Genomic DNA, 16,022 nt, shown 5'->3' with positions numbered 1-16,022 from the left:
GAACACCAGTCGCGAGCGCTACGCCCAACGTGCCATATAGAGAATCAACTATTAAACAGCCTATCGGCCCGATACGTGAAACGTATCTATCGGCCGGCATAGATACGTTTCGCGTTACGGACGAAATCTCTATTTAAATTTCTCTAATCTCATACCACCGATCGAGCCAAAAAAAACGCCAAGCTGGTTTCGAGTCTGCCCAGTATTCGAGATCTACGCATAGACTAACCAAGTTATACACAGTGCCCTTGTTTGACTGTTTGTACAAAAGCAACCTAAACAACATAGAGGGAAGCAGAATAGCAACAGTAACTCTATAGCAGTATTATATATTTATTTCGTACATTAGGTTGGATCCGTGCGGCTGAACCGATTCCCTTTCAATAGCATTACCTATACGTAGGGGTATGGTAATTTTTGTACAAATGCTGGAATGAATACACATACTGACAAAGAAATATGGCGCGAGATTGAGTTTGATTATAAATACCGAATAATGAATAATCCAGGTCTCAGACATCGAATATCCGAGATAATGCATAGGGCTGATCTCTTGCGCACTGTGGTATCTGTAACAATCTAATTAATCACCATTCGACAAGAATTAACGTTGGGAGTGTTCTTCACCCTCGACAAAAAGCTATGTCTTTCAACATGTCGATTTATTAAAATTTATTTTTATATGTTTTTTTTTTAATCTATTTGTTGATATGAGCAACTTCGTTTCCTCATCTTACATAATAGCAGAATCTGGCAGCAGTCTATTTGACCGCTGGTTCATTGATCTTTTGCCACACTTTGCTAGTTCTCCTAACTGTTTTGGGTTTGTTACGATCACGCGCAGACGATACCATGCAGCAATACATCTTTTAGTTTAACATTCGGTCGATGAAGATCAATGGAGTTTTCTTGCCGCCGTCCTATATGAACCTTATTATCCTCACAACGATCTCGTGTTAGTATTAGGACGAACAATGTAATTTGCTAGCATAAAATAGGGCACCGACCTGGGACACTGTAGGAACATTTATTGGGAAGTTAACCCAGACTGAAGCCCCTATTTACTTCATCATTCCTTAGATGAAACTCTACTGCGATACGTAGACCAATTCCTCCTTGTCTTTATAATAGGCGTGTATGTTGTATCAACACATAGCACAGAATGGGTCCGTTGTCACTACAAGGACAAATAATAATGGCCTGGTCAGCGCATAAAGAACTAGTTTGAGCAGCGAGTCAGAAGAGACGACTGGTAGGACGACTACATCAACAGGCATAGCGTTTTGGTAGAGGGTACGATGCAAGACCTTGTGAGGGTAAGCAGATAAAGCATCTTTTATAGTTTCGCACAAGCAGCAACCCTTCGAAGTATGATAGAGTGCATTTCCGTACGCAGTAAAAAAATCACGATTACTGGAATACGAAAATATCGTCTCGTTGATATTTAAGTTTATAGGGTACACATACCACTGCACCAGAAAATCCTGTATAAGTAAAAGGCACTTTTTTTTTTAAAGAAAAATCCGACTAACATAGAATAGATGGTTTCTATAAGGTAACACCCTCTAAAAGTGTGGATCTTTTTACTTATTAAATGTTTCGCTTACAAATAATGGTTTTGCACACAAGACGTTAAGTTACAACTTTTACTGATTTCACTAGTGAAACCCTAATACGAATCAAAATAAATCTACTAAACGTTTATTTGAATAGTTCGAACAGTTACAGTTCTATGACTAATCGTCGTATCAAGGTTTCCTTATTATGTCCTATGTTTGACATTAGCAACTTGTGGACGTCGTATCGTTTCGACCTACATGTTGACAGTTTAATATAACTCAGATAAACAAGAGCTTTTTTTTAATGCTCAAATGAAGAATTGTGAGTAGTCGTCATCAAGAGTTGTCCGAGTTTCTGCTACAGGCCCTGCGCCGTCTTTCATAATAGCGTAATGCACTTGCACGACTCGTCAGGCCCTAATGGGATACAGTTACGTATCACCGCAGGGTACTGAAGCGGTCAGTCCGAATTAGTATCCTAATTAATAGAAAACGTTGTCTGTAGTGTATGTATTTTTGCAAAAGATGCTTTTCACATTTTTAAAACTTTGTGATTCTTTTTGTTTTTTATGGAACTGCCTGTATATATATATCTATCTGAAGGCTCACGACGAAGAAAAATTGATTGGATGGTGCAATATAGCCGCCTCAGACATACCAATGCCAAATATTTCTACGGGTCCGTGCCTGCACATTTAATTAGTTTTAAAGATATTGCTGGCCGAGCAGTGGTAACACGTTAAATAGAATATTACTAACAGTATCGACTTGTGTAGCGAAGTCACTTTTTCAGGCGAAGTTCGGGGGGTGATCTTCAACTAAAGCAAACATTTGAAACAGTCTTCTTTTAAGGCCGAGCACCATATGCGTTACAAATGGCAAAAAATTGTTTTCATAAAGGTATCGCCTGTAGTCCTGCATGATCTGTATTAACGCAACGAAACACGGCAATATTCATCAAACGAAAGTGATAATATACCACTCGTTCTGGTTGCCGCTTACGTTGCACGCAATCTACTTGATACTTCTGTAACATTTTGCCGTACTACAGCTTTATAAACAATATGCACAACTCTGCAAGATATATATATGATGTACTAGTACCGGTACAAAAGCGACTTATTTGCCTTAGGCCTCGTCCTTCTATAAAAGTAGCAACGGAAATACAAGAAATTAAATATTATCGGTACGCACAAAGGCACGTGGCTTTGTTACCCACATATGCGTCCCACATACGGTCTAGAACCGTCCGCATGTGATCTGTTTCTTTCTTGCTCCTTGGCTCTTGGCTACTGAGATCACACTCGGTGACCTCTTAACGTATACAACTCGGCGTTTTCTGTAGCCGATTGTCGAACGTTGTAATACATGCTATTGCCTTCTAGGCTTTGGATTTTGCCAACCTTACAGCAGGCCACAACTTTCCTGACATGTGAATATATGCCAGGACCAATATGGAAAGGCTTTGGTATCCGTTGTACAGTTTTCTAAATGTCTACACAGAATAACCGGATATGATCATGGCTTCGGTCCGGGATCGCATGGAACGAATTTGAGGCAGGAACTGATTAAACAGTACGCGCATCGGAACATTTAGTTTTGCATTAAGCCTAACGATGGGTCCGCTTGTCTTCATATTGGCTAACTCAGAGTCTTCGAATTTCATAGCGAGCTTTGTATTGCATCAAACTAGCGTGTCGAATCTAGCCATTCTTGAAGCTCCGATGTTCAGCTTAGAAACGACTTTACATACGATAGTGGACACGGAATACGCACGATAGAGGACTACGCATGTTTACTGACTCTGCCGATTTGGTGGTCGTATGGGAGTCTTTTAAGAGCTGTGAGACCAAGCGGCAACGCTGCAGTAAAGTGATTGTCTAAGCGTCCTGCTGCTGGCACGATTCCTTCACACCTTCCTGGAACGAATTGAATTCAAACGGCAACCCAACAGGCTTCAATAGAAACCGCTTTTCATCACCTTCAGACCCACGCATACTATTTTCCCGCGCAAGCTTGTGCTTCCCGTAGAATAGACGAGCTCTGAACTCATCCTACGTTGCTTTGCTGCCCATAGCAGATTCGAACCAGTACTCAGCTGAATCTGGCAAAGTCTAGAGGCAATCCCGAACAGATTCTTGTGCAACCAGCCGTGGATATCTGTTCGTGCGTCCAAAGTCCTTATCTATCGCCCAGACCGCAGGTAGTCAAGAAATAGTAGTAGCTTCGTTGGCACAGCGACTCGTTTCACGCTCTCTGCCAAACGTTCTACCGCGGACCGCAGCCTTCCAGCTTGTACGATTGTTTTGCCCATCTTCAATTTGGCTAGTCTCTTGACAACAACTTTGCCCCTCTGATTGTCACCAGCTGTAGTAACGACCCACTAGTGCCGATACATATGCATTATGAAAAAATTAATTGCTCTACGCCCTGTACTCAGATAGCCATAGCGACGATAGGATTGGATAATATTCTTGGGACGCGTCATCATAATATATATTTCAAACAAATTCAAATAAGCCAACAAGTATTCAAGAAAGACCTCAGCTTATTCAAAGAGGAGTCTGTGAACGCGTGATGAGGCGGAGTTGTACGAGGGCAACGATCGTCTACGTAAAGCTCAAGGACAAGTCCGGGCTAAAGAAGGCTGTAAAACCATGTCAACAGCCGAGCTCCTTCTTAGACTAACACGAGTGGTAATACCATCACTGGAATATATTACCAAAAAGTTTTAAAAAGACTGCATGATATTGTCTGCAAAAAATAGGCCAGAACTTTGAGACGACAGGTGATGGGCTCTTTGCTGCAACAATGCACGAGCTCCCATGGCACTGTTTGTGTCGCCCTTTCTAAAGATAATTTGATGTCCGTATAGCTTTGATCTCTCTATTCATCTGTTATACAGCTCTTGATTTTAACCTTTTCCCAAAGCTCAAAAAACACCTAAAAGGAATTAAAGGTATAGCGAATGAAAAAAATCCAAGCGAAGACCCGAGCAAAGCTTAAGTCGATTTCAACGAAACAGTCTAACAACAGCTTTAAAGACCAAAAACAAAAAACAGTGGCGCACGTGGCTGGAGATCCGCAGGTATTACTTCAAAGGCAAATAAATATTGGGATTTATACGATTAAAGTCTCGTTAAAGAGCCGCATCGTCGGCAATTTTTATGTTTTAAAGTTTTCGCAATAAAAACTTCAACAAGCGATCATTTCTTCTATCCTTCTGCGACATGAACATTGCGATCGTTCATTTTATCACCTCGCGACAAAAACTTCATAATTTCAAACGGATATATCAAAGTAGTTACTGAGGTCGTACTACTATATTAATCAGTTAAGAAAGCAGCTCTTGTTGTACGATAAAGAGGGCCGACTACAGCATTTCTAATAAATGATAGAAAATGAAAATCAATCGGAGAATCAAATATTTTTCTTAATGAAGTTGCCGGAACTGAGATCCATTCGCACGTCCCTACTGCTTTTATCCGTGTTTATCTTGCCGTTAACTTTGATTACTTCTTTTTAAATTCGGGGCGCTCTCTATCTGGGTTTTAGACCCCTACGTTCGGTTCAGCTTAATGATTGATACTGTATCGTCGTTAATCTGCTGTCACCAGCTGATCAAATCTTTCAGCTCCTTTTTAGTCTAAGAAGTTATTGGGACCCATTATTCCTTTACTGATTGTTTTGTGATGTAAATGAAGGAATAAAAAATTACCTTTCTTCAAAACAGGATGCCGCTATAACAAAATACAATGAAAAACTAGTAACAACGTCAAAATTTAAATATTGGCTAACAAACAATCAATAAACCTTCCTCTGTTTTCGCTTTTAAGGTGATTCAACAGCCACGGAACGACAACAGTGCTACGAGAGGGCCAGCATCAACGTGGGCCGAACAGAGGTGCGTGAAGTAAGTGTATCGCACAAATCTAAGCGTGCTTATAAATGTATAATATATATGTTTATGTATGTGTGGATTACATACAAGACGGCCTGTTGAAATTAAAGGAAATTTCGACAGATGGTGCTATCTATCATCCTCAGAAATACGCTTATCCACCATTGTGGGTCTGTAAGAGAGCTTGTTCCAAATAGAACGTGAGCAAAGAAAGCGTTTGAAGTTCATCTACGAAATCTGATTAAAGGTCAATTATTCTACGACGTCTTTTTAGGAGCCTTACCCTATTGCTAGCCTAAATTGTATGTCCGCTAGATATATTTTGCGTCGTTGAACGAAGCCTCCAAAAGCTTACCAATATCGCTTTACTCACGGTTACTGTAAAACGTATATATAGAGCTTTATTTCTGCGAACGACATTTAAATTGTTCAAGCTTTGAGTTGAAGCTGTGATCGAAGTAAACAACAATTTCATTGAATTAACATGTTTGTTAAAGGGTGCCCTTTTCGAAATATGTACTAGATGTTCCAATCCAGATGGAAGATTATGAAACGCTTGACGTTTTTCTGAAAGCCATTTTTTTTGGGAATTTCAAAATGATCACGTATTCAGCCCATTACTACGTCTGCTATGACACAATGACTATAACAGATATAGCAATTCAACCCTGTACAAGAAATACGTCCGATAGATAGGCAATCTCACCACACCGATATACATCGCTACATTCAAGGAACGAATTGTCGTAGATTGCCAGTGGACACGTTACGGGACCAGCTATTCGACGAATATTTAATGAGGTAGTATCAGTAATGGATTCTCAAGGTACGAGTCACAAAAAGTATCTTTTACTGACGCGTGTTATAGGGACACAGCCACAGGTTGTTAAAGGACGAAATGAATGTACTAAACAGGTTGACTGATTCCTTGCCCGTCTTGGCCTCATTATTTGCCATTGGTGTTCAGCCTTGCGACCGTCGACAAAAGTTATGCAATCTTCACGCCAAATATAGTATCTTTAGTACCCCTTTAGTACAGAAAGCTAGCACGCAAGCAGCGGGTTCGCTGGTTCTCGACTATCTACTGCTAGGGCAAAATCAAGAAATAGGGAGTATTATCGATAGTTCCTCAAACAAAGCAGTATCGACTAACAAACAACGCGCTCACAACGATACGATAGCATCATACTACAGCCCTGTTCTATAGGCATCTAGAGAGTTTCGAGCATCATAAAGCACCATCGTTACTTCTAAAATCAGCTCGACAAGCCAACAGCAAGCAACGAAATGCAAGCTCATCTAATGACTGGTCTTCAACACAACGATAAAACGGTCCCGACAACGGGGATATCGCCAGTAGTAGTGATGAGAACTTAATCACAGCCTGTCAGCGCACGACGCATATTTCAATGCGATGAGAGCAAACAATTTGCTTGAAACGAAAGGAAGTATTGCTGCCGATTGAAATAGAGTAATGCTTGCCATCCTCAAGCCCATTTGCAAATAATTATTATCTTCAACGATAGCTATATTTGCTTCGTAAAAAAGAAATGTCTCCGACAAATAATTAGCGTGTCACTGTTACTGTTCTAGCTGTTTTTCTAGCGGTACACAATGGGGCAGAGGCGTTTGTACCTCGCTACCCCGCTTCATATACAAGAAACGATTTAGCCTAGGCGGGGAAGGCGTGCATGCTATTACCTAGAGTCAATGACTTGCGCAGTTAAGTGGCATCGCGGTAGCGTTAGATGCCCTGATAGCGATAAAGGTGGTTCGCAATGAACGTGGAATAAGCTCACACGAGCGCCTTCCTTTGGGAGGAAAACGCTAATAAAACCAAATCATCTTTCGCCAGTACGAACTGGGTTTAAACTGTAACTGGGCAGCTCATTTCTGTGTGCACGCTGCTCGTGTGCTATCTAGTTCTCTATCTTGTCTCCGTTTACCTCTGCTATACCGAACTAATTTGCCTGCACACACACATGCACATTTGATTACGCTGTCACCGGCTACTGGCTTCCTGTAATGCAGCGATGGAATGCTTATCTAGTTCTTGGAACCCAGGTTCCACGGAATGACTACAAATCCCGAGAAGGGGCACAGGGTCAATTCGAGCAGTACCACAATAGAATTTTATATATCACATGTGTAATCATCTTCAGTTTCTTTCTCTGCGTTGGTTCACTCAAGCTGGGAAAAATCCGCGTTCGCTATATTTATGCCCCAAATTCTTCCAAGAGCTATAGCCGTCCATCCGTAAAATTCTTCGTGCTATAGTCGTTTGTGCTGCTGTTTATTGTGGTTAAGGAGCGCCTGCAGCTGGACTCTAGTAGCCCGAGGTCGATTTTTCGTTGGCTCCCCTCGAACCTCTCGCAGAGACCTGGCGTCCAGCGTTTTTCCGTTTCACATCCTATTTCATCATGTTCTATCGCCATCATCAGCAAATTACTCATATTCTTAGTTAACATAGGGCATTGGTGTTCTTTTGCCTAACTCCGTATCTCGTCATTTGTGTGAACCTCGGAGTGTGTATGCACTTACATGATGTTTTATCTGCGAAAGCAGCGCTCAGGCACCATTCGAGCAGGGTTATGTTTCGCGTTTCGTGTGGTTGTGGAGCGCATCTGTCCGCCTTTGTACTAGTGCGTCGGCTTGGTGGCCTACCACTTTAGTGTGCGTTAATCCTCAAACGTCGTCAACATGAACATAGTCAACGTGTGATCGTGCGTCCGTCCATCCATTCCTGGATCTGCATGTAAATTCAACAATGAGACGGAAAACACTCACTAACACTGAGCTGCTTTCTCACAAGCGGAAACAGGACCAACGACGCAGGTAACGGCTGCAGCTCCACTCAAGCGAGTAATCAAGCCAACCAAGCGGCCACTATTAGCTCGAATTGCTCGCGACTTTGACATCAAGGCTTAATAAGGCTTTCGCAATAGAATGCAGAAAATATAGATCACAACTATCAACGGCCGCCAGTGAGACTCAGAAAAAAAAATTAAGAAGGGACGGTGTTGGTATTCAGGAAGCATAATACGGAGGCAGTTATCTATCTAGCTATAGCTGCGATTTAGCAGAATTGATATCGTAAATTACTTAAGAGCCAAAGCTTTCAATGTTTGCTTTAGGTCCCTCATATGTACCGGTAGCTTTGTATGAATATCTGTAGATAATTGCACGGACAGTGCAACGCTGTAGGTCAAGCTAGTAAAAAAAAAAAAGCTATTCGTAAAGTGTGAGGACTTAGCGACAATTCCGTACTAAATGACTATAGATGCGCGCCCTCCAGATCTACACGATATACTCGCACGTTAACAATGACATGTGTCTGCTATTACGGTATTCGTTAAATCAGCCATAGCGTTTTAGATTTTGATTCTGACGTCACTAAATACTAAGACAGACTACGTGAGATCATTCATTGGGTGTTTCGATTTTAGCTGAATTTGCAAATTAAAATGAACGCAGTTTCACAAAATAGGTTATCTTATCGGTGCTAAATGAGGTCCGTTACATATATATGGTTGAACATTGAATCACCACATAGTCGACAGTCGTAGCAGATTTCAACATATAATAAAAATATACGCTTTGTCCCTTGTTATCTGGCTAATTTTGTGTAGACATCGTCAGCCGGTCTCATGGGACAGTGGGAAAGCAAGCTATACAAAGCTATCTTTTTTAGACAAGTATTCGATTTAAAAACATGTTTATATCCTTACTTTATCTTCCTACTCGTTAAACGATGAAAAATGCTAAGTTCCAATATATCTCTATAGCACCGCCACACAGCTTCTTCAAACAGAGTCAAAAATTATGCCATTAAAAATGACCAAATAGAGGTAGACCGAAAAAGGCTATTGGAATGAACATACATCGTAACCCTAAAGAGCGCATAGCAAAATATTGAGCTTCTGATAAAAAAAAAAAAAAAAATGGTGAACTCCTGATTACAAAATTCGGTCAACATAATATGGACCAACAAGCTAGTACGTGCCAGTTCCATAAAGAAGTCTTTACGTTGCATTGTTGTAGAACGCAGACTGATACGTAACAAAATCAGACCCATAGCAAGCTTTCTGCTGCAGTGACGCATCCACATATGGCACATTGATTCGAATTTTTTTCCGTTTTTGTTCGAAGAATGTCCCATTGTGAGCTCTTTGTTTAACCAATATAGTACGATAACGACAGGCAGAAACGTGGCCTGCGGCAGAAGGCATCTACATTCCTTTATAGAAAGTCATATATGTCTATGTGCGTATGGGTGTGCACTGGAAGTTAAAAGTCCTTGGTGTCTCATAATTTAATTTATTTACAGCAAGCTTCGAGAATTAGAAACGTGGCTGACCGCTTGTTTCGACATCCAGCCCCAGAGTCACCATGGATTCTCAGTGGTTGAAATAATAAGAAGCGCTCCTCAACGGCTTCCCGCGGCCGCCGTTCATTTCGAACCCAAATTACTTTGTACCAGGATGGCTACTGCGGCTGGGTGCTATCCTAAGTCGACGGGACAAGTGCGTAAATTTAAAGTCTGGGCAATAACAGGTTCATCTCGTTATGAGTGACTCTTGTCTTTTTTTTTTCGGCACCCACATTCATTCAATTCCCTTAGCCTCGTTCACATAGAAAAGCTTCTCAATGAGTTGTGATGTTCTCAAGCCCAAGGAAACTTTTCAAGATAACGCTGTGAGTTAGTAGGTTCACGGTGAAACTGCTGATGAAAAAAAAACCTAGTATAGTCCTCAAAAGCATTGTTATGGTCATGAGTAACGCAACGGCATGGTCATTTATACAGGGGATCGAGTAACGACCACTAGCGAAAGTGGCTCTTTTAAACAGTGTGATTAATATCAATGGACAGACGTTCGGTAGTTTCAATTTAACTCCGAGCTTTTTTGTTTGTTAAAAGAAATTAATCTTTATCTCTTCAAAAAATACACACTTAATTTTGAATGACAACATTCATGCTTCTATTGATTTGCGTGTCTCTATGCGTCCGAAAATTCGATACGATGAAGCACTACATATAGCATGGATTGCTTTGACAGAGCTTGAGATAATCAGACTTCTTTCTGATTCAGTTGATCTGACCATCTGGGTTCTATATCCCTTACGTATGGAAACAGGGCTGTTTCCGGTTGCGTGCAGTCAACTTAACAAAGAAGTTATGCCTAGAAGCGCAGACTCACACATTACACGGTTAGTGTTCGACGGCTTAGCTCAAAAGTTCAGAGCCTGAATAGATAGAGTAGAGAATAAATACCAAACGTGGGAAAACCCATTTTTCCCAGAGATTGAATACCTAATCAGTTGCCAATAAGTACCGATTTTTATTTGAACGATGTGCGGATATTCAATCTCAAGACTCGAAGCCCTACTTCTGACGTTTCAGTAGCAAGGAAGGATAAAAAAGAACTTGAATAAGATTCGAGATAAATTTTATCTTTCTGGAAGGCAACATCGTCATACCTTGAAGATTTATAGTTCTATAAGGCTATAATTGAGACATTCTAGAGATGATAATGTCCAAAATACTAATATTGAAATAAGTCTCGATTTAAACCGACATTTATAATCGATATATTTACCAGGTGTTTATATAATGCTTCTATTTGGTCTCCTAAACGTATCGTTGCCGATCACAAAGAGCTATGGTTATTCGAACACTGTCTATCATTAGAATAGCTTAGGATTATTATCTTTAATTAAATATGCACATACATAAATACACCTAGTGAACCGCTGTGCAGCTGGAAAGTTTACGGTAAACCTTGTACTTAGGCAGTTTGCCTAGTTACTGATTACAAAATTTTCGTGAATCGAAGTTTTTTTGATAAGATTTTTGATCGGATAAGGCAAATCTATATATGTAAATTAATGGAGATACTAATTCTAACTTTGCTTATTATTATTATTATTCCTGAAATTTCTATGCTTCTCGAAACTGTCTACCGAGTTTTGCTGTTCATACCAATCTGTAGACGTTCGTTCTGACGCATATCATTCCAACTACATATCTCCTTATTGCTTCTTTCTGTTGGACGAGTGGTAGAAGAATAATCCTACTAAATAAACGAGTATATACGTGTGTTTACATAAACCCGGTAGCAGTGGCGAGGCCTACGCCACGTATTTCTTCGTCTCCCTCTCAACGCCGGCAAATCCCTCGTCGCCCAAAGGCATATTGTACGGTTCCCTAATGATCGTCAAGGCGTATCAACGTGTTTGCTTACTGTTCAGAAAAAGCTGCTGCTGATCGCTACGACTGGCGGATAACCTGACGATAATGGCGCTAACACTGGCGTCAAGCATAACGTGTTCCCGTCCGACCCACGGAGAGGATGATCAGAGACAAATACCGGCAGGTGACCGCTCCCCCGGTACGACAAGGCAAAGGTGCCGTGTCAGTCGTTGCGGTCTACGACCATTCTGTATGGAGTCAGTGATCCCTTTAGTAATCGTACGCTGAAGGCTGCGAAGTGTTAGAAAAAAGCGGTGATGTTGCTTGCGATAATACATGGACCTTAATACCCTTACTGGAGTCCTTTGTTCGTTCCGCGCGCGGTTCTCCGTCGAACTGAAGATAGACGCTTGCTAGGCAGCGCTATGCACATACCGGCCCCATGAGCGCAGTACAGCTGTCTTCTCACGGAGCAGCAGGGCGGCGAACAGCATCACCAGCGGAGCTGTCACTCTAGCCGACCGGCACCAGTTTTTGTCTCGGGTAATTTTTGCAGGAAAAGTAGGTACCTATGCACCTCGACGTGACTGAAGTGAAAGAATATTCGACTTTGCCAGGCATCTCGTTTGATACCGAGTGCTTTATGTATTTTATATGTTTATTTATGCCCTTTATATGTATGCATAGTGTAAGGATACGTCTGTAATTTTTCGATTTCGATATTCGCGAGCGCGCTTCGAATCCCGTACATATTCAATTCTCCTTATAGTGGTTTTGGGAAAAAGAATGGATTTAATAGATAGAGTTACATATTTGACGAGCGACCACTGCTCTGACGTTAAGGTTACGTTTGAAATTTTAATCAACCGAATTGAAAAGAGCGGAAATTGAACATTGAATCTGAGAATGGAATAGCTTTATTAGTTAGGTATACCGAGATGTTCAGACCAAGAAACGATTATCAATCCATAATATCTATATAGTTTAGCTTAATTCGGTAAACGGTGTGCATCTGGCTCCTAACAATATTTTCACGAACTTACTGAAGCACTCTGTATTGTAGATTATTTCTGACATTTTTGACGACGCTTCCACCTGTTGCATCGATAAGAACACAAACATCAAGCCTTGAATAAATACTAATAATAAACCAAATAATGAACTTACATCTAAACACTTTAATCTGATTTTGTGAAAGTACATAACAAGCATGTGCGTATAACTGCATACCTACGTTAGAGTATACGTTGCTCTATATTCATTGTTGATGTCTTCAACACTGACCCATTTTCCGGCCAATTTTTTTCTGGTTTTTACTAGTGTATGCTACCGTTGTAGAACTAGTGGCGCTCTGTCCTAGCAAGTCGGTTATTCGCAGGGTCTGATGCACTTAACCAATGGCAAAACGCTGCGGAACGTAGCAACGTGACGCCACTGGTTCCCATTAGGCTGGTGCGACCCGTCAACATATTGAGCTTGACGCGCGGACAAAAGACGCTCAATGCCTCCGCTATTTGTCCGACATAATCTATGTATACATAGCTATGAGAACTAGCTTTAAAGTGTTGCGACGGGTACGATATTACGACAATTCACTTCGAGACCAAATCCAGTTTTTCTCCCATATGGATGGATCAGGGGTCTTACAAGCCCGCTAGCAAGTAACGACAATAGCTCTTTATTAATGATGAGCAGTGGGGTAAAGGCTGGTTGGCCTTTTTCTTTATGCAGTTTCTTTCACCCCATTGCGCATAGATCGACACTTCTTTTCGATCGAAAGTGGATTCGTCCTTTTCCCTCCTCGCTTTTTCTTGATTCTCTCTCTCTCTCCCTCTTTCTCTGCTCTTCCTCGTTCCTTCTAAAGCTTGCAGAAGACGCGAGTCAAATAGCAGCATCCGCAACGAATGGGCAGCTTGAAAACGATGTGTGTGTAGCCCTCCGGTCAGAAGAAGCTGCAGCGGTCAGAGACGTTTGGGTCGAAGCAAGGAAGGACTTACTACCCTTCAGACAGAGATGGAGAAAGGGCGACGACGGCGGTGATTTGAAGCAATGGAGCGGGTGGAAGTGACCGTATGCGTCTTAGAGAAAAATCTGAATGCCTAATGGAAATAGAAGAAGACGGATAATCTGTCAGATGAAAGAAAGAGCAGTCGTTCGAGAAGCAACGATAACTACCGTGGGCGTGGGAGCCATTGAGGAAATAAGGGCAAACCGAGAGGCTGCCAACGGGCGCCGGCGGAGCGAACGATAACAGCGCTTCTCGACAAGGCCAGCAGCGACAAAGAAGCTTCGTCGCACCTACCGTTGGCCGCTCGCTTCGTACATACATTCGTACGTTCACTACATCGTTTGTCTGTCTTTATCGAATAGATGTAGGCAGAAGTTATAAGCTGCCATACAGTTAAGACATCACTGTCGATTTTCTGCGTTTAGCGGTTTGGGTTCTATGCTGGTTACCCTCGAATAGCCGAGTGCTTTCTAAAAAAAGCATGCACCTTAGCTTCGGCCTTTATTCTTGCCCGCATATATGCTTCCACGTTGTTATGTGTCTTTATTTTTGCGTTTTGTTTTAATATAATTAAACGTTAGTTGCAAGCGCGAGCAGTTCGTCGAACAAGATGAATTCTATGCAGATATAGCGGTAGACGGATCGTGGAGGCTGAAATATTGCATTCTCGAAGATGTGTATACACTTCAACCCGAGATTTCATAGAAATTGGCACAGGTTGTGGATCGAACGACTGGAGTATTACTAATTGAGGTGAGAATTATGTAGCAGCAAATTAAAGTTTCGATTACATGTGCTACATGTAGATCTATTCGTTCTATTTTGTTTAAACGCGATTCGTCACTCGTCACATTTGATCGAGTAGCGTTTGCTTATTTACTATGACTGTTGAAAATAAATGGTATAATAATAATTTTAGTAAGCCACACGAGATCGAGTAATATTATAAAACAGTTCATATGAAGCCTCAAGTGAGATACACAAATAATTTAGGAAAGGATCACGGTAAAATGTTCTACTTACTGTAAAAGTGCGATACTGTAAGTATGCGTTTATCGGTTTATCTTCATTTGGGGAGTTGGTCGGAAGCGTCAATTCGGAAGTTCGACTTGCTCAGGTGACGTTTCGGGGATGCGCACGCTTACTATCATTTACAATTATCTCTTGCAATCTTGCAGTTAACTCTTCGGTGCCTACTGCGACGACAGATAGTAGTAACATACAAAGAGAAGTTGGCGTTCGCCAAGTTGGCATATGAATGTGCGTAAGTATTGTTACGTTGGCATGCGAACGTATGCTCGCCCTGTTCATGCCAAAAAGGTCCAGGTGAAGACTTTGTTTCTTTTTATCTACTTCTTTTCATAGTCAGAGAACAAAATTGAAGAAAAACCGTGTAGACTAGGATGTTAACAGCTTACGCTCAAGCATAGGGCCAATAACAAGGCTAGAGGAAAATATTAAGCGCAAGCATGGGCTGGCTTTGTGATGATCAAAGACCAGTAAAGTGCATATATATTGTATTATACTATTTACATTATAAAGCTTAAACAAGAAGTTCAGTAAGAATAATGACGGTTGGATAGCAATTTCAGTCCAGCATTATGTGTTTCATATCTGTATTTATGTCTTATTTACAGAAGACAACTGTTCATTCGAACAGGATATAACTTACGCTAAATGCGCAGATTATAAATACCAATTATCCTCTAAGTAATTTATATATCAAGTGTCCTCTGAGTAATTGTGAAGCAGAGCCGTAATTCTCCGTCGAGCGTTACCGTTATGTGACTAAAGCCATGTTAAACCTTGAATGCGTTCCTCCGTCTCATCACGTTACCTCCTTAGCCTCGCGTACGCTTCAAGAGCTCACGTCGATGTGACCTCGTACCGTGTTTGCCACCCCCCTGACTGTCATATTTCGCACGACTGACGTGACTCGCATGGCAATTGATTAGAATGACTGCTAGCTGGTGACTGGGCGGCAAGCAACTTGACACGAACAGGTTTTTCGTTCTGGGTACCAAGCGTCCATCCTTGTACTATGTCAAACTAAAGCAGAATTATTATGACGTTCCACTAGTGCTACACATACGACCGCCAGTATGATACCTCTCTGATGCTACCGTCCACGTGCAACATCAGTTAGTGGTTTGCGTTATGTTTTATGGAACTAGACGGAAACAGCTGCTTTTATTTGTAGATGGTAATTTGTACAGCTAATGCTCTGAGGCCTAGCCTATTTCTAATGGCGAAAAAACGAGTTATAAAAAATCATATTTTGAGTATTTTTTCGGGTCTATTCAACTTTTTCAATTTGCTCTAAACTGTGAAAGTTTTCTAGCCATTTTAGAGAGGCTAGCAGCT

General features: G+C 41.3%; 1 protein-coding gene across 2 annotated transcripts in view; it reads left to right on the top strand.

The window, feature by feature from the left end:
- Window positions 1–16,022, top strand: part of LOC111250607 (5-hydroxytryptamine receptor 1-like) — a 287,617-nt gene that overhangs the window by 166,584 nt on the left and 105,011 nt on the right. Inside the window, exon 2 of one of the 2 annotated variants that reach the window (XM_086990140.1) lies at window positions 5,396–5,463. The gene's annotated coding sequence lies outside the window, so the exon portion shown is untranslated. Of the gene's footprint in view, window positions 1–5,395; window positions 5,473–16,022 lie in introns of both variants that reach the window. The other variant, XM_086990139.1, reaches the window with a different exon arrangement.

The sequence above is a fragment of the Varroa destructor genome, unplaced genomic scaffold (genome assembly GCF_002443255.2).
Source record: "Varroa destructor unplaced genomic scaffold, Vdes_3.0 BEIS01000005.1, whole genome shotgun sequence".
In the NCBI taxonomy this organism is placed as follows: domain Eukaryota; kingdom Metazoa; phylum Arthropoda; class Arachnida; order Mesostigmata; family Varroidae; genus Varroa; species Varroa destructor.
This window is presented reverse-complemented; position numbering and strand designations above follow the sequence as displayed.